Source organism: Thalassophryne amazonica, chromosome 19 (genome assembly GCF_902500255.1).
Source record: "Thalassophryne amazonica chromosome 19, fThaAma1.1, whole genome shotgun sequence".
Classification (NCBI taxonomy): domain Eukaryota; kingdom Metazoa; phylum Chordata; class Actinopteri; order Batrachoidiformes; family Batrachoididae; genus Thalassophryne; species Thalassophryne amazonica.
In genome coordinates, this window is record NC_047121.1 from 31,695,853 (window position 1) to 31,723,207 (window position 27,355).

At 41.6% G+C, this 27,355-nt stretch overlaps 1 protein-coding gene across 6 annotated transcripts in view; it reads right to left on the reverse strand.

Moving 5' to 3' along the window:
* smoc1 (SPARC related modular calcium binding 1) overlaps window positions 1–27,355 on the reverse strand; it is a 177,045-nt gene that overhangs the window by 39,099 nt on the left and 110,591 nt on the right. The gene's annotated exons all lie outside the window — the stretch shown is intronic.

A 27,355-nucleotide genomic window follows, 5' to 3' on the forward strand; every position in this document is an offset into this window, starting at 1 on the left:
GTGTAGTTACATGGACATTGCACGTCCACATTAAAAGGCTCTGCTCCCCACAGCGTTCTACATGAGCAACCTGCGGCCATGGTGGAGCAATGCCCTTCCTGTTCCATTTTTCATATGCCATCCACATGCACTGTGAATGTGAGTGTTTTGCCCCTGTCTACAGTTCAACAGAGAATAAAGGAAATAAATGACAAGTCCCCTTGTCCCCTCTGGTTCAGGGGAGACTTACTGCCCCAAGTGGAGGAGTTTAAGTATCTTGGGGTCTGGCTCACAAGTAGGGGTGTAATGGAGCATGAGATCAACAGAAAAAACTACACAGTACAAACTACACACACATCTTGTACAGGACCATTGTGATAAAGAAAGAGCTGAGCCAGAAGTTAAGACTCTCGAGTTAGCAGTCGATTTTTATCCAATTCGCACCTATGGTCACGATCTTTGGGTAATGACTGAAAGTACAAGGTCGCTGATACAAGCTGAGTAAATTAAGTTTCTCCATCAGGCTTATACTCAAGGACAGGGTGAGAAGCGTGAATATCCAGGAGGGACTCTGAGTAGAGCCGCTGCTGCCTCCCATCGAAAGGAGCCAGCTGAAGTGGTTTGGGCATCTGGTGAGGATTCCCACTGGTCATCTCCCTAGGGAAGTCTTCCAGGCACGTCCAATTGGGAGGAGGCCCCATGGAAGACCCAGTACACTCTGGAGGGATTGCATCTCCCAGTTGGCTTGGGAACAGCTTGGGGATTCCTCAGGAAGAGTTCAAGGACTTGGCCAAGGATAGGGAAGTGTGGGATGAGTAGCTTAGTCTGCTGCCACCACGACTACAAAAGTTGTTTCTCTGATACACTAATTTACTCCAATTTGAAGGATTCTTGCAGTCACAGAGAGTTTTTTCTATTAAGTGATATGGCCATGCTGCATCTCAGGTTAAGCCCAAATTCTCACAAATGTCTGGTGCTTGTCTGCATCTGTTACAAGCGTTTTAAGAGTTAAAATCAAAGTAAGAAGATTCTTAGAAACATGCCCCTGTGTGTCAGCCACCACACAAAACCAACCTCTCAGTTATGATACTGTTATTTATTTATTTTATTTTTTTGCTTTGTCTCTTAGTAAAATGCTCTGAATTACAGTTCCTACTGGTCAGCAGTATTTTTTGTTTAAAACTTTTATTGTGAAAAGTCTAAACAGAGAAGTGTTTGTTTTCTTTGTGCTGTAATTGATTGTGAAAGAGACCTTTCTACAACCCCTGGCAATAATTATGGAATCACTGGCCTCGGAGGATGTTCATTCAGTTGCTTAATTTTGTAGAAAAATAAGCAGATCACAGACATGACACAAAACTAAAGTCATTTCAAATGGCAACTTTCTGGCTTTAAGAAACACTATAAGAAATCAGGAAAAATAATTGTGGCAGTCAGTAATGGTTACTTTTTTAGACCAAGCAGAGGGAAAAAACTATGGACTCACTCAATTCTGAGGAATAAATTATGGAATCACCCTGTAAATTTTCATTCCCAAAACTAACACCTGCATCAAATCAGATCTGCTCATTAGTCTGCATCTAAAAAGGAGTGATCACACCTTGGAGAGCTGTTGCACCAAGTGGACTGACATGAGTCATGGCTCCAACACGAGAGATGTCAATTGAAACAAAGGAGAAGATTATCAAACTCTTAAAAGAGGGTAAATCATCACGCAATGTTGCAAAAGATGTTGGTTGTTCACAGTCAGCTGTGTCTAAACTCTGGACCAAATACAAACAACATGGGAAGGTTGTTAAAGGCAAACATACTGGTAGACCAAGGAAGACATCAAAGCGTCAAGACAGAAAAGTTAAAGCAATATGTGTCAAAAATCGAAAACGCACAACAAAACAAATGAGGAACGAATGGGAGGAAACTGGAGTCAAGTAAAGGAAGCAAAGGAAATGGGATTTACATACAGAAAAGCTAAACGAAAGCCATCATTAACACCTAAACAGAAAAAAACAAGGTTACAATGGGCTAAGGAAAAGCAATTGTGGACTGTGGATGACTGGATGAAAGTCATATTCAGTGATGAATCTCAAATCTGCATTGGGCAAGGTGATGATGCTGGAACTTTTGTTTGGTGCCGTTCCAATGAGATTTATAAAGATGGCTGCCTGAAGAGAACATGTAAATTTCCACAGTCATTGATGATATGAGGCTGCATGTCAGGTAAAGGCACTGGGGAGATGGCTGTCATTACATCATCAATAAATGCACAAATTTACGTTTGATATTTTGGACACTTTTCTTATCCCATCAATTGAAAGGATGTTTGGGGATGATGAAATCATTTTTCAAGATGATAATGCATCTTGCCATAGAGCAAAAACTGTGAAACCATCCCTTGCAAAAAGACACATAGTGTCAATGTCATAGCCTGCAAATAGTCCGGATCTTAATCCAATTGAAAATCTTTGGTGGAAGTTGAAGAAAATGGTCCATGACAAAGCTCCAACCTGCAAAGCTGATCTGGCAACAGCAATCAGAGAAAGTTGGAGCCAGATTGATGAAGAGTACTGTTTGTCACTCATTAAGTCCATGCCTCAGAGACTGCAAGCTGTTATAAAAGCCAGAGGTGGTGCAACAAAATACTAGTGATGTGTTGGAGCGTTCTTTTGTTTTTCATGATTCCATAATTTTTTCCTCAGAATTGAGTGATTCCATATTTTTTTCCCTCTGCTTGGTCTAAAAAAGTAACCGTTACTGACTGCCACAATTTTTTTTCCTGATTTCAGCAAAACAGGAGGAAACCACAGAATTAGTGCAAAAAAAACAAAATGAACATCACGTGCAAAAAATGAGGTCAGGAACAGAAAGGTTTTGACAAAAAAGGTGATTTATTTGGAGTGCCTTGCAGATTTTTTTTTATCCTTTTTAAAATAAGTTTTACTTTCTGTGCAAATGCTTTCCCCTATTCTAATCCTAGAATCCTTATCATTCTAGGATTAGTCATTCTCTCCAAATAGAGCTATGTAAGTTATATGTGTGAAAATATGTAATGCACACATTAAAATGAAATGTTTTCCAAACCTAGTGTATTATGTTATTATCATGTATATGTTGAAGTAATTTTCCACAGTAAATCCTCTACTTCTGAGTCCATGACTGACACTGGAATGCTCTGTGACCACAGTATTGTTCACATGAGATTAGACTTTTAATAAAACTCTGAATGAGTTCTTTCTTACTGTGGATTTTATGAAAGCTGACATATCCTGATAAATGTGAACAAATAATTTTTTATCCTTTCTGGTAATGCTAAGGATGATGGAGATGACAGTAGTGGTAGCTTTGGTAACAGGCGTGACGGAGTGATGGTGCGTGTGTAGAGGTTATGTTTCTTCAGTACTGTTGCCAAAGTCAAACTGCACGTCTCTGCACCTCGGGCCCTTTTTCTCCTGCAGAGACTCACACTCAAGTGTTCTTAGCACTGAACTGTGGCTCTGGTCCTCGCCAGCGTTTCTTCACATCCAAATTATTTAGCACTGTTTATTATACAGAGGTTATACTGGCGCCAGGCACTAGGTTCCCCAAAAGAAAAATGTTTTCATACGTATAAATGGGAAAAAGATGGATGCCTGCAGTGTACTATGTAGTTATGTGAAATTAAATCTATAACTCTTCTGCCTGTTTCTATTGAGTTTCTACTCCACTTAGTTTTAGTTTTTTAATTTCTTTTTTAGGTTTACTCAGCTGCTCTGTTTTTTTATTTATTTATTTAATTTAATCTTTATTTAACCACGTTAGTCCCATTGCGAGCGAGATCTCTAAGACCTGGACAATTAATAAACTTTCCAGTTCACCTAACCTGCATGTCTTTAAATGTGGGAGGAAACCGGAGCACACCCACACAAACATGGGGAGAACATGCAAACTCCACACAGAAAGGCTACAGGTGGGAATCAAACCCACGACCTTCTTGGTGTTTGGCAACAGTGCTAACCACTAAGCCACCATGCTACCGTGTTGGAGGGGAACAGGGGCTATCTTCTGTAAATAGAGAGAAAAAATAAAGTACCTACAGAAGAGGAAGACTTTGAAGCTTCCTTCAGCGAGAACTAGTAATGGATAAAATACAACAAATAGCGGGAAGGGGGGTATATTACTTTAGCCTCATCCACAAATTTCCAAATATAATTTTTATAAAACCTTCTGTTATTTCTCAGTTTTTTCTTTTTCTTTGTCGCAAACTGCTCTCACTCTTTCCATCACTCCTTCCACTTCTTCTCACCATACGCCCCCTCCCCCCCCCCCCCCCCACCCCCCCACCCCCCCAGCTCTCACCCCTCTGCACTTCACTCCAATGGCTTTCAGCTGTGGGCTAATCACAGCAATATTGACTGCAGCGTGGATTCTCTGCAGTTAAAACAACAGAAATGTTAGCAATCAGGCTGTAGGTATTTCTGATTAAAAGTGCAACAAAAACACAAAGATAGAGCCCTCACTCAAAAGACATCTCATTTTCAACCCGTGGATACAACTGTCTTACTTTTCACCACACCACATGTTGCCAAGTTTGTTACTGTCATCACTTATTGTCTTGGAAATCACAACACAACTAACCACAGTCCAAAACTGAACACACAAATGAGATTACACAAAACCAAGTTTTTATATGAAACAGCTGATTTTCACAACATCGCATTCTTACATGACATGATCCCATCACCTCTTCAAAGTTTGTCTGTTTTTTTTTTTTTCTTTACCAAAATGGAGGTGTGTCAGCAGAATACACTTTCTGGAAATAAACCTGCCTGTGTGGCACCGCGCCACCACACCAAATAATCACTCAGGATTTGGGGGAGACAGAGAACAATAATAAGAAAAGAAATCGAACTGAGGGACCAAAAGATACAAATAATAGCCTTATAATGATGTCACGATATATCTGTTTACAGTTTTATTTCACATTGACAAACGCAAGACAAAGCAGACTGTCTGCAACACATTTACCTCAGACACATATCTTTGGTGGGAAACTATTCTTTTTCTTTAGTTAAGGAATAACAGTGACAAAACACAAGTATGAGGGAAACCATTCTATCACCCGCAAAGTCAGGTTACAGACAGCAGCTGACGTTAAATGTATTCCTGGGGCCAGACCTCCCAACACTGGATCCCATCTTAGGGTGCTGACACTGCAGAAAGACAGACAGACAAAGGAACATGACGCTAGATACAGTCACATAGTTATTCACCTCGACGCCAATGATATCAGGACGAAGCACTCTGAGGTCACAAAAATGGATATAGAGAGGACTTGTGACTTTTCCAAAAACATGTGTCGGCATCAATTAGTAGTTTCTGGTCCCCTCCCCTCCCAGGGTAATTATGAGGTGTTTAGCAGGCTGACATTGTTAAATAGGTGACTGGTGCAATTTGGTAGACAGCAAGGCTTTAGCTTTATTGATAATTGGCCTTCATTCTGGGGCCGCCACGGCTTGCTGATGCCAGACAGCCTTCACCCTACTAGGGAGGGCGTCGCCATCTTGTCTGTGAACATAGATAAAGCTCTACAGTTAACATTAGGACTTCACGACAGGCCATGGAGCAGGTGATTAGAAACCCTGCAAGGCTTATGACAAATGTGAATGTGGAATCCATTAGCTTAGCGGGGAAATTAGTATAGAAAATCCACTATGGTGATAGTGCAGTTTATCTGCCAGGGAGGGAAATTCGGCAAGTTGAGACTGTGGCCTGTTTCCGCAGACTTGTCCATAAAAATCATAGAGGGATATGCTTTGCAAACGTAATACCCATTACTACAATGGATGACGCTAAAATGAGAATGGCCCATTGGCTGTTCCAGCAATATCAAATATTTCGTGTCCCCTGCTGGATGCCTGGTAACTTCCTATTTTTAAACTCTGATAAGACTGAAATGATAGTTTTTGGTCCAGCGGGGCACTGGCATCAATTCAACCAGCTAGCACTTAGCTTAGGTTTGTGTGTTATACATCATATGGACAAAGTGAGGAACCTTGGGGTAATTTTTGATCATATGTTGTCATTTGACCTCCACATTAAAGAGATTACAAAGACTGCTTTCTTCCATCTGAGAAATATAGGGAAGATTCGTCCCATCCTGTTTATGGCTGATGCTGAGACTCTGATACATGCATTTATCTCTTCAAGATTGGATTATTGTAATGCTCTATTTTCTGGTTTACCGCAGTCCAGCATTAGGGGTCTGTAATTGGTTTAAAATGCTGCTGCCAAACTCTTGACACGAAGCAGAAAGTTTGATCACATTACGCCCATTTTAGCATTCCTTCACTGGCTTCCTGTCTCTGCGAGATCAGATTTTAAGGTTCTGATACTGGCCTATAAAATTGTTCACGGCTGGCACCTCCCTACCTGGCTGACCTGGTTAAGCCCTACATACCGGCTTGGGCCCTGCGCTCGCAAGGTGCAGGTCTTCTTTGTGGTCCTAGGGTGAATAAAAAGTCTGCGTGTCGCAGAGCTTTCTCTTATCGTACCCCTGCTCTGTGGAATGATCTCCCTGTGCACATAAGGCAGTCGCATTCTGCAGAGACTTTTAAATCAAGACTTAAGACCATTTGTTTTCCATGTTTTATCGTTAGTATATTATGTTATGTGTTTTTTTAATTCTTTTTACTCTTTTATGGTTAGTTCTTTTATTATGTTTTTAATCTTTTAATTCATTTTGTTCTGTTTTTCTGAGTTCTGTTGTGTGAAGCATCTTGAGGCGACCTTGTCGTGAGTTGGTGCTATATAAATTAAGAAATTTGAATTTTGTATTTAAATTTTTAAGTCTTAATTTGCTACCTACAACCCGCGTAGAATGTTTCAAACCTAAACCTACTTCCAGGCATTTCATATATGCTACTTTGGAACCAACCCTAAATCCAAGCAGTCCAACTGTCAACCCCACTGATGTCCTTAGTCTGGGTTTCATTAACATAAGATCACTGTCCTCAAATTCATTGCTGACAAATGATCTAGTTATGGATAATCACTTAGATGTGATTGGGTTATGTGAAACCTGGCTTAAACCTACAGCTGCCCTCTCCTTAAATAAGGCCTGCCCACCGGCTTACACATTTAGTCATGTCCCTCATGATGCAAAGCAAGGTGGGCGTGTTGCTCTTATTTATAAATCTAAGTTTAGTTTATTAGCTGTTGGGGGTTACAAATATAACTCGTCTGAACATCTGATTTTCCGCTCTGCCCACAATGCTATGTATTGCCAAGGTCAGAAGAATAAAAATCAGCTGTATTACTTTGTCACTGTATATTGGCCCTCTGGCCCATACTCTAAATTCTTAGATGAATTTGGTGAGTTCATCTCTATCTTGTCGACTAGTGCAGATAACCTTGGTGATTTCAACATTCATATAAATAAGCCTTCTGATCCCCTCTGCAGATCATTTATGGAAATTGTGGATGCTTTAGGATTTCAGCAATGCATTCAGGATTCGACACACATTAGGGGAAATACCCTAGATGTGGTTCTCGCACACGGTATTGCTGTCACAAACATTGACATCATGCCTCTTGCATCTGTGGTCTCTGATCACTCACTTATTAGGTTTACAGTTTTGCTGCCATGTTTAGTGGAACAACAACCTTATTTATCACTGCCATGTAGCATCAACTCCTCAACTATGACTGAACTCAAAGCTAGACTGCCTGATGTCTTAGCTTCACATCTGGCAAATACCCAATCAGTAGACAGACTTGTGGATAGTTTAAACTCAGGTGCTCAAAACTACACTCGACATGATTAAGTCACCTATATTAAAACCACTCCCCCCAAAACACAGTCACCTTGGTTCAATGCTTATTTGCGTGGCCTTAAGCATAAGGTTAGAGGTCTAGAATGGAAATGGCGTAGTTCAAAATTAGAAGTATTCCACCTCGTGTGGTGTGATGCTATCTTAGACTATAAGCATGAACTACTGGCTACAAAGTGGGTCTATTACTCTGATTTGATCAACAAAAACAAGCATAACTCAAAGTTCTTGTCTGACATGGTGGCAACACTTATTCATGAACAAATCAGCCGTTTGTAAGTTGCTCTTCTTTTACAGCACAAGATTTCTTGGATTACTTCTAGAAGAAAATAGACGGCATTAGGTTAAACATATCCCAACATGCCTTAACCCAGCCACTACACCCTGCTATTGAGGTGGGTGCCATTACTGAGGTATTACCTAGATTTACAGAATTTGATAGTATCTCACTAGGCGTGCTGATGAAACCCGTAACATCTACAAAAAGCACAACCTGCTTATTTGATCCTATATCAACAAAACTGTTTAAAGACCTGTGGCCCATCCTTGGGCCGATAGTGCTGGAAATGATCAATCTCTCATTAACCTCTGGATCTGTTCCTAAATGTTTCAAATCTGCAGTGATTAAACCATTACTTAAGAAATCTAATCTTGACCCTAGCATATTGAAAGACTGTAGGCCGATATCAAATCTATCATTTTGCTCTAAAATTCTGGAAAAGGTTGTTTCACAGCAGCTTGTGGACTACCTTACCGAGAATAATCTTTTTGAGCCACTGCAGTCTGCTTTTAGCTCTCAGTAAATGCTATGCTGATGATACTCAATTATACATGCCGATAACTGCTGGTAATTGCATCCAAATAAAATCATTAGAAGATTGCCTTGAATGAGTGAAAAGCTGGATGTCTAGCAATTTCCTACTTTTAAACTCTGATAAAACTGCCATGATGGTTTTTGGTCCAGTGAGACATCGGCATCAATTTGACCAGCTAACGCTTAGCCTAGACTCATGTGTCATACATCACACTGACAAAGAGAGGAACCTTGGGATAATTTCTGATCCTACGTTGTCCTTTGACCTCCACTTTAGAGATATTACGAGGAATGCTTTCTTCCACCTGCGAAATATAGCGAAGATTCATCCCATCCCTACTTAGCTGACCTAAGTAGGGATTGGACGTACCGGCCCGGGCTCTGCGTTTTCAGGGTGCAGGACTACTTTGTGTCCCTAGGGTGAATAAAAAGTCTGCGGGTCACAGAGCTTTCTCCTATCATGCCCCTTTTCTGTGGAATGATTTCCCTGCATCAATAAAACAGTCAGATTCTGTAGAGACTTTCAAGTCCAGACTTAAGATGCACTTATTTTCCCTTTCGTATGGCTAGCATACTGGCATAGTATGTTACTGTGCTTTTTACCCTTTTAATTTCACTTTATTAGGAAACGGAGCGGGACGTGGCGTCAACTTTATCTAAAGTCTGAGTCTTTTAGTGAAGCTTAGGGCTAGTGGCCGGCAAGCAGCATAGTGTTTCTTCTGTTTTTCGTGTTGCTTAATGCTGACAAATTATACTGTACGAGGTCTGTTAGAAAAGTATCCGACCTTTTTATTTTTTTTAAAAACCTGATGGATTTGAATCACGCGTGCTTGCATGAGCCAATTTTTTCACGCCTGTCAATTGCGTCATTTGCTTGTAAGCAGCCTTTGTGTGAGGATGGGTGTAGTCTCTCGTCGTTTATTCTTTGCAAGGAAAATGGCAGAACAACTGGAGCAGCGCGACTGCATCAAATTTTGCCAGAAACTGGGCGACAACCAGGTGGAAACCATTCGGATTATTCAGACGGCTTTCGGTGATGATCCTCATCACACAGATTAAGGAGCGGTACAACCGGTTTAAAGACGTCTGCACAATGATGGAGAGTGAGCCACGCTCCGGTCAGCCATCAACACGCTGAAATGACCAGATCATTTCCAAAGTGAACACTGTGGTGATGCAGGACCGTCGTGTGACTATCCGAGAAATTGCGGAAGAGGTGGACATCAGCACTTTTTCGGCACATTCCACTGTGACAGAAGATTTGGCCATGAAAAGAGTTGCAGCAAAATTCATGCCGATGGCTTCGGCACAAAGCTGATGATGGAGCAAAAGCGCCACCATGTTGAATTCTCACAGGACATGTTGGACTCCGAAAAATGATGCCCACCTCTTCCACCATTCAGAAGATTCAGACGGCTTTCGGTGGCTTCTCAGTCGTGTGACTATCCGAGAAATTGTGGAAGAGGTGAGCATGTCACAACATGTCCTGTGAGGCTTCAACACGGTGGCGCTTTTGCTCCATTAGCAGCTTCGTGCCGAAGTCATCGGCATTAATTTCCCTGCAACTCTTTGCAAGCTGCAACGACGAGAGACTACACCCATCCGCACACAAAGGATACTTACAAGCAAATGACGCAATCAACAGGCGTGAAAAAATTCACGCATGCGCACGAAGGTTCAAGGTTGGCTCATGCAAGCACACGTGATTCAAATCCATCAGGTTTTTGAAAAAAAAAAAAAGGTTGGATACTTTTCTAACAGACCTCGTATTTGTTGTCTTTCCAATGTCTGATTCTGTTTTTTCTCTTTGTTTGAGGTGCGACTCCATCCAGTGATGGGAGTGATGTCTACTTCTGCAACCCTCCCGTCTTGTGAACTGGCAAAATCTCCTGTATATTCGTTTTGTAAATTGTTTTGTCAATTGTGTCAGTAGTATGGCCTAAGCAGAGGGTCACCCATTTGAGTCTGGTCTGCTTGAGGTTTCTTTCTCAAATCAGTTTTTCCTTACCACTGTCGTCTGCGTGCTTGCTCTGGGTGTTGGTAAGGTTAGACCTTACTTGTGTGAAGCGCCTTGAGGCAACTTTGTTATGATTTATATAAATGGAAATAAAATGAAATTGAAAACCAAAATATTCACCAAAAAAAAAAGGTTTGAAGGTTTAATGTGTGTCTGTCCAGCAGCATGGTGGCTTAATGATTAGCACTGTTGCCTCACAGCAAGAATCCTCTAATCCGCTAACCACTAATTATCAAAGCTAACATTTTCATTAGCCGATTAGCTTTCTAGATAACTTTGAAAACCATTAGCGGACCAATTATCTCCCGATAAATTTAGTTCCAATAACTTTTAATGTTTTTTACGTAGCTAATAACATTGATAAACATTTATAATCCCTTTTGCTCCTGTCTGCTATGTATTTTGCAGTAGTGAGGTAGCTAAGAGGAGCTGTAAACTGGAAACGCAAACTCTTAAAATGTACAAAGTGAATATATAACACATATCTGTTAATTTTAATATAATGCACTAATTCTGAAGATTTGAACATTAACACACAGATGCCCAAAGGGATTATGGGTAAACTTAGCCTCCACTCATACTGATTGGTTGACTAATTCATTCTATGTAAAAACCAATACAAGTGAATCAATGTAACGTGTGTGTTGGTGTTGACAAATAAATGTGCTTTTGTAAAATCTGTTTTTTTTTTTTTCATTTGTGTAAAAAAAAAAAAAAAAAAAGCATTTGCAAAACCGAAAAGCCTGTTAAATTGTGATTCAGGTCAAAAACTGTGTGATATAACTGACAAAATGCATAGTACACTGCCATCTACTGGCGACTAGTTATATCACAGTGTTGTCAACCTGAATCACAATTTAACAGATCCGTTGTTACGATGCCTCACGGAGCAACTGATTGATCCATTGTTGTGATGCCTCACGGGGCAACTGACTGATCCATTGTTATGACACCGCACGGAGCCACTAACTCATCGGATGTTATGACACCGCACGGAGCGACTGATTGATCCATTGTTATGACACCACACAGAGCGACTGATTGATCCATTGTTATGACACCGCACAGAGCGACTGATTGATCCATTGTTATGACACCGCACAATGCCGCTAACTGATCAGATGTTATGACACCGCACGGAGTGATTGATTGATCTGTTGTTATGACATCGCACAGAGCAACTGATTGATCTGTTGTTATGACACCACACGGCGCGATTGATTGATCTGTTGTTATGACATCGCACAGAGCAACGGATTGAGCCGTTGTTTTGACTGCACGGCGCGACTGATTGATCGGATGTTATGACACCACACAGAGCGACTGATTGATCTGCTGTTATGATGCCTCACGAAGCGACTAACCGATCGGATGTTATGATGCCTCACGGAGTGATTGATGTGTTGTTATGACACTGCACCGCAAAGTTCAGCAACCAAAATACCAACATTCTGGGCACAATGAACATGTTTTCACAATGATTTAATTTCTTTGTGAGAACGACATCGTTATTCAAGCATTCAAAATGCTATTCCTATTGCCACACAACTCCAACCACACACGAGAAAGTTATTGAAAGGAACTGCGTCTCCCTAACCAGATAGAGTTGTGATGTCATTACGCATGCGCTTAGGCACCATCTAGTGGGATCTTGAAAATCCTCCATTACAATTTAACAGACTTTTCGGCTTTACAAATGCTTTTTTTTTTAACAAATGAAAAAAAATGACATATTTTGCATTTATTATAAACACCAACACACGTTACATTGATTAACTTGTGTTGGTTTTTACATTGAATGAATTAGTCAACCAATCAGTATGAGTGGAGGCTAACTTTACCCATAATCCCTCTGGGCATCTGTGTGTTAATGTTCAAATCTTCAGAATTAGCGCATTATTTTAGAATTAACAGATATGTGTTATTGTACATTTTAAGAGTTTACATTAATGTAGTTATTCTATCTGGATTAATTTGATTTATAAATCAAAACCATAAGTCAAACCTGCTTTCCTTTTCAAGATGTCTACCTCATGGCTGGACCACTGTATGCTGTCAAGGTAAATGACACTTCCCTACAGCAGTGGGCAGGGCGCACAAAGACAGAAGCGCTGACTCATTGGCTGTGTGTGAGTTTGCACTCGCCTTTGATTCTATTAGAAGCTTTGGAGGTGTTTAAACTCAAAACCGGTTTGTTAGTAGTTAAGAGTACGGGAGACAAAATTGTAAATCATCAGTTCATGGTTAGCTGTAGCTTCCGATAAATTTTTAGGCAGTTTATCGGTTTAGCATTATAAAATATACCTTTTCATTTAGCTGATTAGCAGTTATTGAAGCTAACTTTTTGGTTAGTGGTGCCCACCACTGCTCAATTCCCACCTGTGGCCTTTCTGTGTGGAGTTTGCATGTTCTCCCCATGTTTGTGTGGGTGTGCTCTGGTTTCCTCCCACATTTAAAGACATTAGTTTAGGTGAATTGGAAGGTTTATAATTGTCCAGGTGTCCCTTGTAAAAGAGATCTTGACCTCAATGGGACTAACCTGGTTAAATAAAGGTTAAATTCAATTAAAGAAAAGGACGTAGACACCAGACACCCCTTCTTCACCCTGTTGTGGGTCACCCTCGCTGGTGGTCTTGTGATATAGGTGTGTTCTGCCAGCACACGTGGCTGGGGAATGTGCCTGCTTTTCTGGGGCCACAGCCTTGGGACCATGACACTGTGATAGATGGAGTTAACTGATTAGTAACAGATCAAATCATTTGTCTGGTGGCAAAAATGGCCAAATCTGTTGGTTTCCACTGGATTTGGGGCTCTGATGAAATGAGCAGGCAACCACTGAATGTGGTTGTGTAGCTCTTCTGGATGCGAACAGAAGATGAACAGATAACGCACGGATAAAACTACATCTATCGGATGTCCACTCACAAACTAACAAACAAGTACAGGACAAAATGGTAAACAAATGTGCAATCACCAGGGAAGCTCTCCGCCTAATGTCTTATCAAAGTTTTCAGTATGCACAAAACTTTCTGATAGACAATCAGCTGACAAGGAACACATTTAACAATTGAAAAAAGGATTTGTACAGCACTAAAATGGACAGAAACAGATGCCAAAATTTCATATCCTTTACTCATACATTTCCTCAATCCATCACAGTGTGACTTGGACTTTAGTCTTGCCCCCGTGAGTGGTTCAGGTGGGACATTAACCCGATGTATCTGTAGGGTTTTAGCCCTGAACTGCACCGACAGGCAAAATCGACAATGGTATTGATATCGATAAAATCTTTACTCTTTCCATCCCTAGGTGTCTACTGTCAACCAGACCTTTTGAATAACTGTTTTGGACAAGAATAAACACAAAAGGGATAAACATCTTACATCATAATGTTTGTTTTGGAAAACTGAAAAACTGTTTTTTGTAACCATAACCTTGTCCTCTTGTATTCTATTTTATACATTTTAACTAGAGTTGAGTTTTTCTACATTTTGTCCTATTTCCTGTATTTCAGTAGGATCAAACCTTGCGCTAATGTAAACCTATTGCATAGACAGCTACATACATCCCTTGAAAATTTCAACTGTCTCCCAACATTTATAAACACTTTCTTTCACTATAAAATTTTTTGCATGTGTACAATTCCAATATGACAGTCATATCTAAGCAACTGTTGCCATTTACCTAAATGTGGTGTGTCAGATCTAAGGCATTATATCTCTATTCACTACGATGTTCAGGACAGATCAGGTCTGATAGCACTGGTACCTTGTATTGTCAGATCATCACATCAAAGAATCCCCTTGGGTCCTTAATGGCAACCACCAAACCACATGCATGGTGTTGGATTCGCAGGAAGAAAGGAGCTGACTACGACTCCTGGCCTTGCAACATTGGCCACTTTGATGTCTGCAACCTCAGTGAGAATGAGGCTGCTCGAGCTATGCTCTTGCCATGACCTCAGCAAAAGCAACAGATTTTTCTCCACCAAATCCAACCACAGAGTATCCTGGAGGGAATTCCAGATCCCAACACTGGCACCAGCTGGATCTCATCATCATCTGAAGACCCTCCATGAACTGTGTCCTTGTAACCTGCAGTATCACCGTGCTAACTGTGACATCCACCACTCCTTGGTTGACAGCAAGGTGCACCTTCAGTCTAAACAAATCCACCAATCCAAGCAGTAAGGATATTCATGCACCAACACAGCCAGGGCCTCAATCCTTGACCTGTGTGAACACTTTGCCGTCACCACTGAGGAGGCCCTTAAGGACTGCCCAACAAGCTGTGCTGAGATAACATGGAACCACATTCATGATGCCATCTACAAATCCACCCTGGACACCTTCGGCAAGATTGAGAGACAGAACCCAGACTGCATCAAAGCAGGAATTGCTAGAGCCAGCAATCACAATCAAGAGAGCAGCACTGCTCAACTGCATGAGGGAGCCTTCAGAGAAGACACTATCATTGCTGAGAAAGGCCAGAAAGTACTTCCAACAGATTGCTTGACAATTCCCCAATGCCTACTGGCTCAGCCTCTGTCAGAACATTCAGTTCTCAACCGACTGTGGCAACAGCTGCACCATGTTTGATGGCATGAAAAAAGAATTTGGCCCAAACGCCACTAAGCTCGCCCGCCTAAAGTCCACATCTGCCGCCAGCATAACAGGCCAAGGCAAACAGATGAAGAAGTGGGTTGTGCACTACCAGGGGCATTATTCAAGGGAGAACATCATCACCGAAACAACAGCTGAGAATAACATCCTTCTGCCTATCATGGACAAGCTACACATTCCACCTTCTGTAGAACAGCTCAGCAAGGCTATCAACTCATAGCTTGTGGCAAAGCTCTTGAAAATAATGGAATTCCTTCAGGGCATTAAGGTTGGTAAGAACCACTCAACCACTTGCACAAGCTCATACTATAATGCTGGAAGGAAGGGATGGTGCCCCAAGACATGCATGATGCCAACATCATCACGCTCTTCAAGAACAAAGGAGATCACAGCAACTGCAACATCTACCGCAGAATATCACTCTTTACTAACACTGAGAAGACCTTCATCCGAGCAGTATTGAATAGGCTGCAGGCACAGGCAAATGCATTTACCCTGAGGCACAGTGTGGATTCAGAGCTGGAAGACAGACAAATTACATGATCTTTACTCTGAGGCAGCTGCAAGATAAGCGCTGCAAGCAAAGGCAACAGTCGTCATTGAACTGAGAATGTCTTTGATTCAGTCAGCAGGAAAGGTCTCTTCATCCTGTAGAGAATCAGATGTTCTCCTAAGCTCTTGTGCTTGATTATAAGTTTCCATGAGGATATGCAAGACACAATCCAGTACAACAGCTCTTCCTCAGACCCTTTCCCAATCAGCAGTGGGGTGAAGCAAGGGTGTGTGCTTGCTCTGACACTTTTCAGCATGTTCTTTCCTTGCCGCTGTCTCGTGCCTTTAGTCAGTCAGAAGCAGACATTTACCTCCACAGTAGAAGCGATCTGCCTGTTCAACCTTTCATGTCTCCAAGCAAAGGCCAAGGTCTGGAAAGTACTGATCAGGGAGATGCAATTTACAGATGATGCCACCATGACTGTACACACTGTGGAGGTCATACAATGGCCGCTTTGCACATGCACACAGAGACTTTGGTCTCATTATTAGCTTCAGGAAGGCTAAAATTATGGGTAAAGATGTCAGCAGGACTCCACCCTTGAGATGGTTGAGGACTTCATCTACTTTGGCTCCACTAACTCCAGCAACTTCTCCCTTGACACCTGGTTGAACTCATGGTCTCGGCAAGGCAGCAACAGCAATGCCCTGCCTAGGGAAGAGGGCCTGGGACAATCCTTTACAGCTCTCCAACACTAAGATGGAGATGTATCAAGCCTGTGTGCTTGATACATCTTCAAGTATACAGGGTCCATGTTGCTCAATGCTAGAACAGCATGGATCCTGTATGCGCACCAAGAATGCAGACTTGACGCCTTCCACCTATGCTGCATCAGAAGAAGTCTGGGCACTACCTGGTGAGACCGTATCTCAAACAAGAATGTCATGGCCAAGGCAGGAATACCACGCCTGTTTGCCTTGCTCATTCAGGCACTTGCATTGGTTTGGTCATGTCAACCAGATGTAGGATGGCAGAATGTCCAAGTACATGCTGTACGGCGAGCTTGCAACTGGCTCCAGACTTCCATAAAGGCCTGTCCACATTACAAAGATGTCTGCAAATGAGATCTGAAGATCCAGCAAGCTGTAGCTGCAAACAGTAGATGGAGGCTTGTCATCAAGGCAGTTGCCCAGTGAAATGTGGGTCATGGTCATATTGCCATAGCTGATGTTCCCTCACAATACAAGTGATACTCATCATCTGAATGATACAAAGTTATTCAAATGATATCAAAGGGTCCTGGAAAGAGACCATCACAAGGTAGTAGCAAAGACAATACACTGATGCCTTGGCTCACCAGCCGCTTCCAACTCTGTTTTTATTTTCATTATTTTTCTAAAAGTACTTGTTTATTTCTATTTTTAACATGTTTATTTTCTTTGCTGCCACAGAGGAGAGGATGCTAAACTGCATTTCTGTATGAACTTTGTTTTTAAATTGACAATAAAGCTACTGATTGATTGATTCTATTAATAGATCAGAGATGGAACGTCACAGAGACTTCAATCTGCCTCTTCCAGAAACTTCAGAATGTCACCTTTCATTTCAGTCTCTGTTGTAGATGATCTTTGCCTCACAGCCAATCCTAGAGCATGGAGAGTGTCACATGGGTCCGTGTGTCTCTCTCCCACCCCTACTGCTTCAACAGCCTCATTTATAATGCACTGTTGCTCTGTACAAGCATCAGACTGATTCACACTGCCACTACACCCTCATAAATGTTAAAAACTATCAGTCTGAAACCACTTTTTTTTTTTACCACTTTTCACTTTATATTTAGTTGTACAGATAATGGCAATTAAAAAATTATGTAGTTGGGTTTTTTCCAGGATCTACAATTTTTTATTTTTTGTGACGGACTTTCCACTTTTCATCTAATGACATACATATTTATGGACAGAGTGAAGATAGAAAACATCTAGCTGGAAATGGAGAGTTAATTTATTTTAAATTTACTTACACTGACACACAATTTTTTTTTCATATAGTGCACACTTTTGTGAGCCAAAGACTTTGGTTAACCCATTTCTAACACCAGAACAGTTCATCCAGATAATGATTTGAGGAATGTTCAAAAATCGCATTTCTTTTTTTTTTTCAGATTCAGAGCCAAAATATTTTGACATATAATGTTCTCAACAAATATTTGACACTTATTCTGAAAGCTGATATTGTTTACAAGATTTTGATATGCAACAGACGGGCATTATACTAAAATAATGTACCTTAAAATGGTAATATCTTAAGGGCCCCTTCACACATAACACAAAAGAATAAAATCTGCGAATCAAAAATGAAATGGGGAACCACGAAACATTCCACCTGCTGTCATGAGGGACCCATGGTCAGACAGGCGTGCACGATACCTCAGCAACGATTTTATGCACGCTCATGTTCGTGCGCACGAACACAGTGCAAGCACGTGGAACATCATGCACACAGCAGCGGAGGGAAAAATGAATAAAATACCACAATTAATTATACTTCATTCCTGTTAGACAGAGCGGATTTAGCCTCTACCTAGACATACACCAGGAAGTAATAAAATGATGTGGATTACTGTTCTCTCTATCATGTTGTACACGAATTACCTGATGCGCTCCAGCCGGCTGGCTCCCCTGTCATGACGAGAGAAGACATCAGCTGGCATGGCGTGCCTAGCGCACAGTGATCCGCTGCAAATGTGATCTGTGTTTTAATTATTACAATGTGGGGAAATCCCGCAGTGAAATGCGCTTTGCGTTGCGGTGTGCTGATGCAGTGGTCAGCTGAAGCAAAATGTGTTTTAATTTATTTCCACACGAGGACAGCATGCCGACGTCCGCTCCTCACGGTAAAGTTATGCAACTTCATATCCTACAAGCCAGCACAGGTGTTCCGGAGCTATGACTTGCGAGCACAGATATCTGACCAGCTCCATGTCACAGGGGGACACGCCCACCTCTGTTAGCAGATCTCGACAGGTCACAGAAAAAAAAGACTCATTCTCTGTTACTTTGTTCTGTGATTTTGATTTAATGTACGAGGTCTGTCAATAAAGTAACGGTCCTTTTTATTTTTTTCAAAAACTATATGGATTTCATTCATATGTTTTTACGTCAGACATGCTTGAACCCTCGTGCGCATGCGTGAGTTTTTCCACGCCTGTCGGTGACGTCATTCGCCTGTGAGCACTCCTTGTGGGAGGAGTCGTCCAGCCCCTTGTCGGAATTCCTTTGTCTGAGAAGTTGCTGAGAGACTGGCGCTTTGTTTGATCAAAATTTTTTCTACACCTGTGAGACACATCGAAGTGGACACGGTTCGAAAAATTAAGCTGGTTTTCAGTGAAAATTTTAACGGCTGATGAGAGATTTTGAGGTGATTCTGTCGCTTTAAGGACTTCCCACAGTGCGAGACGTCGCTCAGCGCTCTCAGGCGGCGTCATCAGCCTGTTTCAAACTGAAAACCTCCACATTTCAGGCTCTATTGATCCAGGACGTCGTGAGAGAACAGAGAAGTTTCAGAAGAAGTCGGTTTCAGCATTTTATCCGGATATTCCACTGTTAAAGGAGATTTTTTTAATGAAAGACGTGCGGACGGATCCGTGCGTCGGGACGCAGCCGGCGCGGTGCGGCGGCACAGGAAAAACACCTCCGTGTTGATAACCATTTGTAAAATCCAGGCGGCTTTTGATGGCTTTCAGTGGAGTGAGTATATGAGAAATATGAGAAATTGTTTAACAGGCAGGACATGTTCCAACTTGTCCTTAAGGCTTTCAACAGAGGTGTTTTTCCTGTGGCGGAGCGTCGCGGCGGCTGCGTCCCGACGCGCGGACCCGTCCGCATGTCTTTCATTAAAAAGATCTCCTTTAACAGTGGAATATCCGGATAAAATGCTGAAACCGACTTCTTCTGAAACTTCTCTGTTCTCTCACGACGTCCTGGATCAATAGAACCTGAAATGTGGAGGTTTTCAGCTTGAACAGGCTGATGACGGCGGCTGAGAGTGCTGTGCGACGTCTCGCACCGTGGGAAGTCCTTAAAGCGACAGAATCACCTCAAAATCTCTCATCAGCCGTTAAAATTTTCACTGAAAATCAGCTTAATTTTTCGAACCGTGTCCACTTCGATGTGTCTCACAGGTTTAGAAAAAATTTTGATCAAACAAAGCGCCAGTCTCTCAGCAACTTCTCAGACAAAGGAATTCCGACGAGGGGCTGGACGACTCCTCCCACAAGCAGTGCTCACAGGCGAATGACGTCACCGACAGGCGTGGAAAAACTCACGCATGCGCATGAGGGTTCAAGCATGTCTGACGTAAAAACATATGAATGAAATCCATATAGTTTTTGAAAAAAATAAAAAGGACCGTTACTTTATTGACAGACCTCGTATGTATTATTATGTGTTTGTCCTGCATCTGTCTGATGTCTGTGTTTTTAATTTGACACCTGGTGTGCACACCTAGCGTGCATGGTTACATCCAGCTGACAGTCTGCAGTCAGCTGACCGGCACTGTATATCCACAGCAAAGCATATAAGCAAAGCAACTGGACTTCGGGACCTTCAGCCACAGCTGACAATGTTGGATTCATGGTGTGTGTGTGTGTGTGTTGGTGGGGGGACGACACACTCCACAAGCCATTTGTGTTGAGGAGGACGGACAATGCGACACAGTCCACACGCCATTTGTGTGTGTGGGGAGGGGGGGTCGGCACAGTTACACCCATGTGTGATGTTAGGTGACACCACACTCGTGTTGTACTTTTGACAATTTTTCACAGACAGGTCAAATGTGATTGCCTGCTGTCTACTATTGTACCAGGTGTAGGAATAGCCCCGCCTTTTCTAAGTGTGCAGCAAGCGGTGTTGGATGTTTGTATGCGACACCTGGAATTTGGCTGACACCTGCCGAGAGGTGGATCGAATGAGCACGCGCAGGGCATTCACTGTCTTTCGGCCGCTTGTGTGTGCGAATGGTTGTAACAACAGGTGTACAAGGCGTTTGAGGCGTCTCTGATTTTTCACAAATGGCATGCAGTTCCTCCTTCGTGCACTAGTCAGCTTCAATCGTGTTATGTGTGAAGGGGCCCTAAAGTATGGTAAAGTCGAGAAAATGCCCCGAGGACTCAAACTGAAACAGTGACCTAACCCATATCTACAAGATTAGTTCCTGGAGTCTGCTGAGGCAGTCAGTCTTCATTAATATACTGTAAACCTGGAATCCTTTGGCTGTATACGACTTGACACCAGTGATTTGTTTTCTTAAATTCCTCCTGAAAAGCATTTTGTACTTCTGCTGTTTCAAGATTGGAGCATACATAAGTAAATAGTTTGCATACTTGCAGTACCAGTACATGAAAGCTGCCTAAGCGCACACGCACGCACATGCACACGCACACACACACACACACACACACACACACACACACACAAAGATTCAAAGAAAGAAAACAGGGCGTCTGTCTCTCTTTATGATAATATACATCTGCAAACTCACATGAGGCACATTCATGGCTGCATTCAATTACATACAGATGCAGCTGCACTCATGCATTCACGCACGCACACACACACACACACAGATACACACACCCACTGCTTGCATCACATAGGTAATGACATTTCTCCATCCATCGGCTTTGTCACTCGTCCTTTGAGGACATCACATGCTAATGAGAAACAGCAAGTTGGTGTTTCCACAGGAGTTTCAAAGCACTGTCACAGTTAATGTTTCTTTTTTAAAATATGATCCTTGACACTTGCTGACCACTATTTCCCTCTCGAGCAGAGCAATCATTCAAAACACGAACACTTGTGCTTTCATCACTTATGTTAATGCTCTTTTGCAGAAGAACAGAGATAAGCACCTGTAGAGGTGTAAATACATAAGTCAAGTCCAGAATATTCATATGCCCAGAATTCACACAAACAATTTTTTCAAGTTATGCTTCTATTAATAGATCAGAGATGGAATGTCACAGAGACTTCATTCAACCGCTTCCAGAAACTGCGCTGTCACGTCTCGTTTTAGGCCTTGATGTAGATGATCTTTGCCTCACAGCCAATCCAAGAGCCCATAAATTCACACAGACATTTTTTTTTATTCTGCTAAAGGTTTAACCAGTGACACTTGATTTATTCATTTATTTTTATGCCTTTGAGTTTACATATCACTGCTGATAGACATTTATTATTCCGACACTACATACGGCATGTTTTGTCTGTTGCATCACCAGTTATACAGCTTCATGGTGGAATGGCACAGAGAACTTTCTTAAAAGTAGAAGTTAGGTCATTGTATGATTATTGTCCCTGAAGTAAATTAAATAGTCACATCAAACTTCAAACTAATATTCAGTAAGTATTAATTCCATTTGATGATTATGTTGTGGTGTAACTGTAGCATTATTTCACATAAAGTATGTATGGAAATTTACAAAAAGAAATTAATTAAGCCACTATTTATCTTATCACATTTACCTCACATCAACTTTTTATTCTGCAATTGAACACCAAAGTTTAAGACTTCTTTATGATAGTTTAACCCAAACACAAGGCACGTTATTTTCAGCTGTATCATTTTAAAGATATTCAATGTCTGGCAAATCAATCATTTAATAGTGGTGGGCTATCAGAGCCAGCAAGGCCTTCGTGTTATATTTATTTTACAAAAATCATTCCAATTATTTATCCAAGCAAGCCGAGTCAGGTCAGCTGTTCATCAGGTTAACGGGTCAATGCTTCATCAGAACTGTGGAAACATTTCTGAAAGAAGAGTGAAATGTCTTCAAGGAACTAAACAAGTTGAGTTGAGTTGGTCAGCCTCACTTTGGTCAAGTTTGGGGGTGTGGCGTGAGCACTGCTCTTCTATTGGTCATTTGCAAAAGGGATTCCCCGACCTCATTTTTGAAACTTTCCTCAACAGAAACGAACGCAACCACATACTTCTGGTGAAAAGAATACTGTTTTACGCTTCTTGACGCCATTTGCCTACTGCACTATACATTGAGTAACAATGTATATCCTTATTGTCTCATTTCTAGCCATAACATTTTTACTTGATTGGTGTTCATATAAGTAAATGTGGCTATTGTGTGTTTTATTTTGTTTCATTCTGTTAACATTTCTTAACATATCTATTTTTGATGCTGCATTGCGTGATAGTGCGTTTACTTATGGGAGGATAGTTCTGAAGGCCAACACTGGGATTTAATATGTTTAAAAATACTGTTTGAATTGTGTAAGCAGTTTTAACACTTTATTATTTTAATTAGAGCGATTGGTGCACAATTTCACAAGCGCCACTAGCTTAGCTTATGGCAAGCTAAAAGTGGATGCTCTCGTTTCGGCCGAATTTCTAGCCAGTTTCTGGTTATTCTGTGTTAGTACGCACCTGCAGCCGACGTGCTTGATGAATTCCTGCGCAAAAAGTAGTTCCTGTGAGATAATGAGTACATCTCATCTAAATTAATTCTAAAATTTACCAGTAATAAAATTATAACGATAACTGAAGTTTTAAGAGTGGCTGTAATAAATATTTAAGAAACTTAAAGTTTATGAGCAACTTCACCTGCTCAAGCACATTGTAAACATTGACACGATGCAGTTTGTTGCGGAAGAGTTCAGAAAGATACGATTGGAATGGTTTGATGACCATTTACAGTTGGCGATGAAAGACTTGGGTGTTAACTTTGTGTTAAAATCAGAACAAGAAGCTGCACTGAAAGAGATCTATTTGGGAAGAGACACATTCTGTGTGTTGTTGCTCCAACCAGAGGGGCAGGGTGAGCAGGGTGGCGAAAGTAGTCTGGCGAGCTCAATCTGTGGATGCGAGCTATCCCACAATGCCCAAATAGCAGAGATGTCGGTCCAATGAGAGCGGCACTCTGAGCAGGGTGCGCTTGGTGTGCAAAATTTAGCTTATTTTTACCATTTTGATTTCACTTTTTGTGAGGCACATTCTGTGCTGTGCAAGTCATAAAAAGAGTTTGTGCACTTTAAAGTGTGGTAATCAGTATTGTGTCCAATGAATGAAATACATTTGTTGAGGGTGGGGGCACAAAACAAAGTCAATAAGCCCCTTCGTGATCTTAAATAAGTAATTAAGTCCCTAACCATAACCCGCTGCCCAGTGAGGGTATAAAACACATGTTTTAAAAAGATCTGTGAGGGTTTTTTTTTTTGGCATTTTCTGGCCTATAAACTTTACAGATAGTGAGAAAGACAAGAAATAAGGAAAGAGAGATGGGAGGAGGCATATGGTGTGTGCCATTTGTACTTGGAGGTCAGAATTTCCCAGTTATGCCCCCCCCACCAAGAAGACCTCCTGAAGTCGGAATTCCAACTAGTGAACTTGTACATACCCTACATACTCTGAGTTCATAAAGCAGCATGGCTACTACCCAGTGGCAAAAGTCATGAAAGTTGTAGTTTTAACATTTTTAGGACATCTGTATTTTTTGTGTCAAATTTAATAAATCGTGCACAAAGTCCTACCACAGTCTGTAGACATGTTACTGCTATATTTTTATGCTTGAAATACCATGTAATGTATTATAAGCGGGTGCAGGTAATACTGGCTAACCAAACAGCTGTTGCTAACAATGACTGTCCACATCACACAACAAACTGAACTGTAATTTAAAACACCAATCCAACTTCTGGCCTCTTCCATATGGACCCTTTTGTGAACCGAATATTTTTTGTAGCATACTATACAGTGGTCCCTCGCTATATCGCAGTTCACCTTTTGTGGCCTCGCAGTTTCGCAGATTTTTTTTTGTGCAATTTTGCATGCTTCTTCTTTTTTTTTTTAACAGCGCATTGTGTTCTGCGTCTTCATCAGGCAGGCCGGTTGGCATCATCGTGATTGCTCTCACTGCCTCCGAAGTGCTTACCAAGTCTGCAGCCTCTGTAAGCGCTGCAGCGGGCCACTCACACCGCCACACTGTCTGCTGTATGGAGTTGCGGCCAAAATCTGGCAACAGGTCCAGAGACTACGCTCGCTGTTTTGATGCAGAGTGCTCCAGCAGCCCGCAGGGATAGAATTCTTGCGGAAAAATCCGCAGCACTGCATGGTCTCGGTAACCGCAGCCGCAGAGCTCCGTGGCCACTGAGAGAAGTTTGTATCTTTTTAATGACTTGGATTCTTTGCGGGTCCCGCATCCATCCCGCAGCGGTAACACCGGAGGCAGTGAGCGAAGAAAGAGCACACGCATTGTGTTCTGCGTGTGTCTGTTTATAAGAATCTTCTCGCCCAGAAGAAAAAAGAGCGCCAACAACTACCCATAACCATGTTCTTCACTCGGAAAAAGACACCTGCACAGAGGTGTCACTCAGTGGAAAAAGACGCTACAGCGGAACCGGCGCCAGGACGAAGAGGCGCGGTCAGAGGAACTGTGAAATACTGGAGAGTCACTATTAATAATTTCTTATGTGTCCAACCTCGTAGGTTGATCGTTACAATTAAATTTGTTAGTTCTAAAAGCCATCATAATTACTTGTATTTATAGGAAAATATTCTATTTTTATTTCTCAAACAAATGTTTGGGCCTGAAAACAGGTTTTGATCTTTGGTTTCATTCTATAATACTGGACTTATTTTACTACTAAGGTTTGAACTTTGAGTGTTTACACAGGACAGAAAAGTGAGAAAATGGTAATGCCTGTTTGAGAAAAGTGTATAAAGTGTGTAGTGAGGGGTTTTACAGCCTTAAAACATTTATAATAATTGTAAAAAATAACGCTGACTACTTCGCGGACTTCGCTTATCGTGGGTTATTTTTAGAACGTAACTCCCGCGATAAATGAGGGACCACTGTATTCCAAAATCTTAGAGCAATCCAGCTTATGTTCCGACTTGCAGTGCTGTGTGGAAAATGGAACACATTTTAGTTGGGTGTGACGTCATTCCCAGTTACGACTCATGACGTCTGGGGAAAATGGAATGTAGCAACAGAACAAAAGGTTATTCGGGCCAGTATCTAAACATGGAGACACTGTATATCACATCTTATTCTTTTTGAAAAGCACCCTATGCCCCTCAGCCAATAGCACACCAAATTTGGGAGTTTGGGAGCATGCCATAGGTATTAAAGGCACTGCGCTGCGGTGGTTTGAATCATATTTGTCTAATAGATTACAATTTGTTCATGTAAATGGGGAATCTTCTTCACAGACTAAAGTTAATTATGGAGTTCCACAAGGTTCTGTGCTAGGACCAATTTTATTCACTTTATACATGCTTCCCTTAGGCAGTATTATTAGACGGTATTGCTTAAATTTTCATTGTTACGCAGATGATACCCAGCTTTATCTATCCATGAAGCCAAAGGACACACACCAATTAGCTAAACTGCAGGATTGTCTTACAGACATAAAGACATGGATGACCTCTAATTTCCTGCTTTTAAACTCAGATAAAACTGAAGTTATTGTACTTGGCCCCACAAATCTTACAAACATGGTGTCTAACCAGATCCTTACTCTGGATGGCATTACCCTGACCTCTAGTAATACTGTGAGAAATCTTGGAGTCATTTTTGATCAGGATATGTCATTCAAAGCGCATATTAAACAAATATGTAGGACTGCTTTTTTGCATTTACGCAATATCTCTAAAATCAGAAAGGTCTTGTCTCAGAGTGATGCTGAAAAACTAATTCATGCATTTATTTCCTCTAGGCTGGACTATTGTAATTCATTATTATCAGGTTGTCCTAAAAGTTCCCTAAAAAGCCTTCAGTTAATTCAAAATGCTGCAGCTAGAGTACTGACGGGGACTAGAAGGAGAGAGCATATCTCACCCATACTGGCCTCTCTTCATTGGCTTCCTGTTAATTCTAGAATAGAATTTAAAATTCTTCTTCTTACTTATAAGGTTTTGAATAATCAGGTCCCATCTTATCTTAGGGACCTCGTAGTACCATATCACCCCAATAGAGCGCTTCGCTCTCAGACTGCAGGCTTACTTGTAGTTCCTAGGGTTTGTAAGAGTAGAATGGGAGGCAGAGCCTTCAGCTTTCAGGCTCCTCTCCTGTGGAACCAGCTCCCAATTCAGATCAGGGAGACAGACACCCTCTCTACTTTTAAGATTAGGCTTAAAACTTTCCTTTTTGCTAAAGCTTATAGTTAGGGCTGGATCAGGTGACCCTGAACCATCCCTTAGTTATGCTGCTATAGACGTAGACTGCTGGGGGGTTCCCATGATGCACTGTTTCTTTCTCTTTTTGCTCTGTATGCACCACTCTGCATTTAATCATTAGTGATCGATCTCTGCTCTCCTCCACAGCATGTCTTTTTCCTGGTTCTCTCCCTCAGCCCCAACCAGTCCCAGCAGAAGACTGCCCCTCCCTGAGCCTGGTTCTGCTGGAGGTTTCTTCCTGTTAAAAGGGAGTTTTTCCTTCCCACTGTAGCCAAGTGCTTGCTCACAGGGGGTCGTTTTGACCGTTGGGGTTTTACATAATTATTGTATGGCCTTGCCTTGCAATATGAAGCGCCTTGGGGCAACTGTTTGTTGTGATTTGGCGCTATATAAAAAAAATTGATTGATTGATTGATTGATTGATATTATTCAAAACAAATG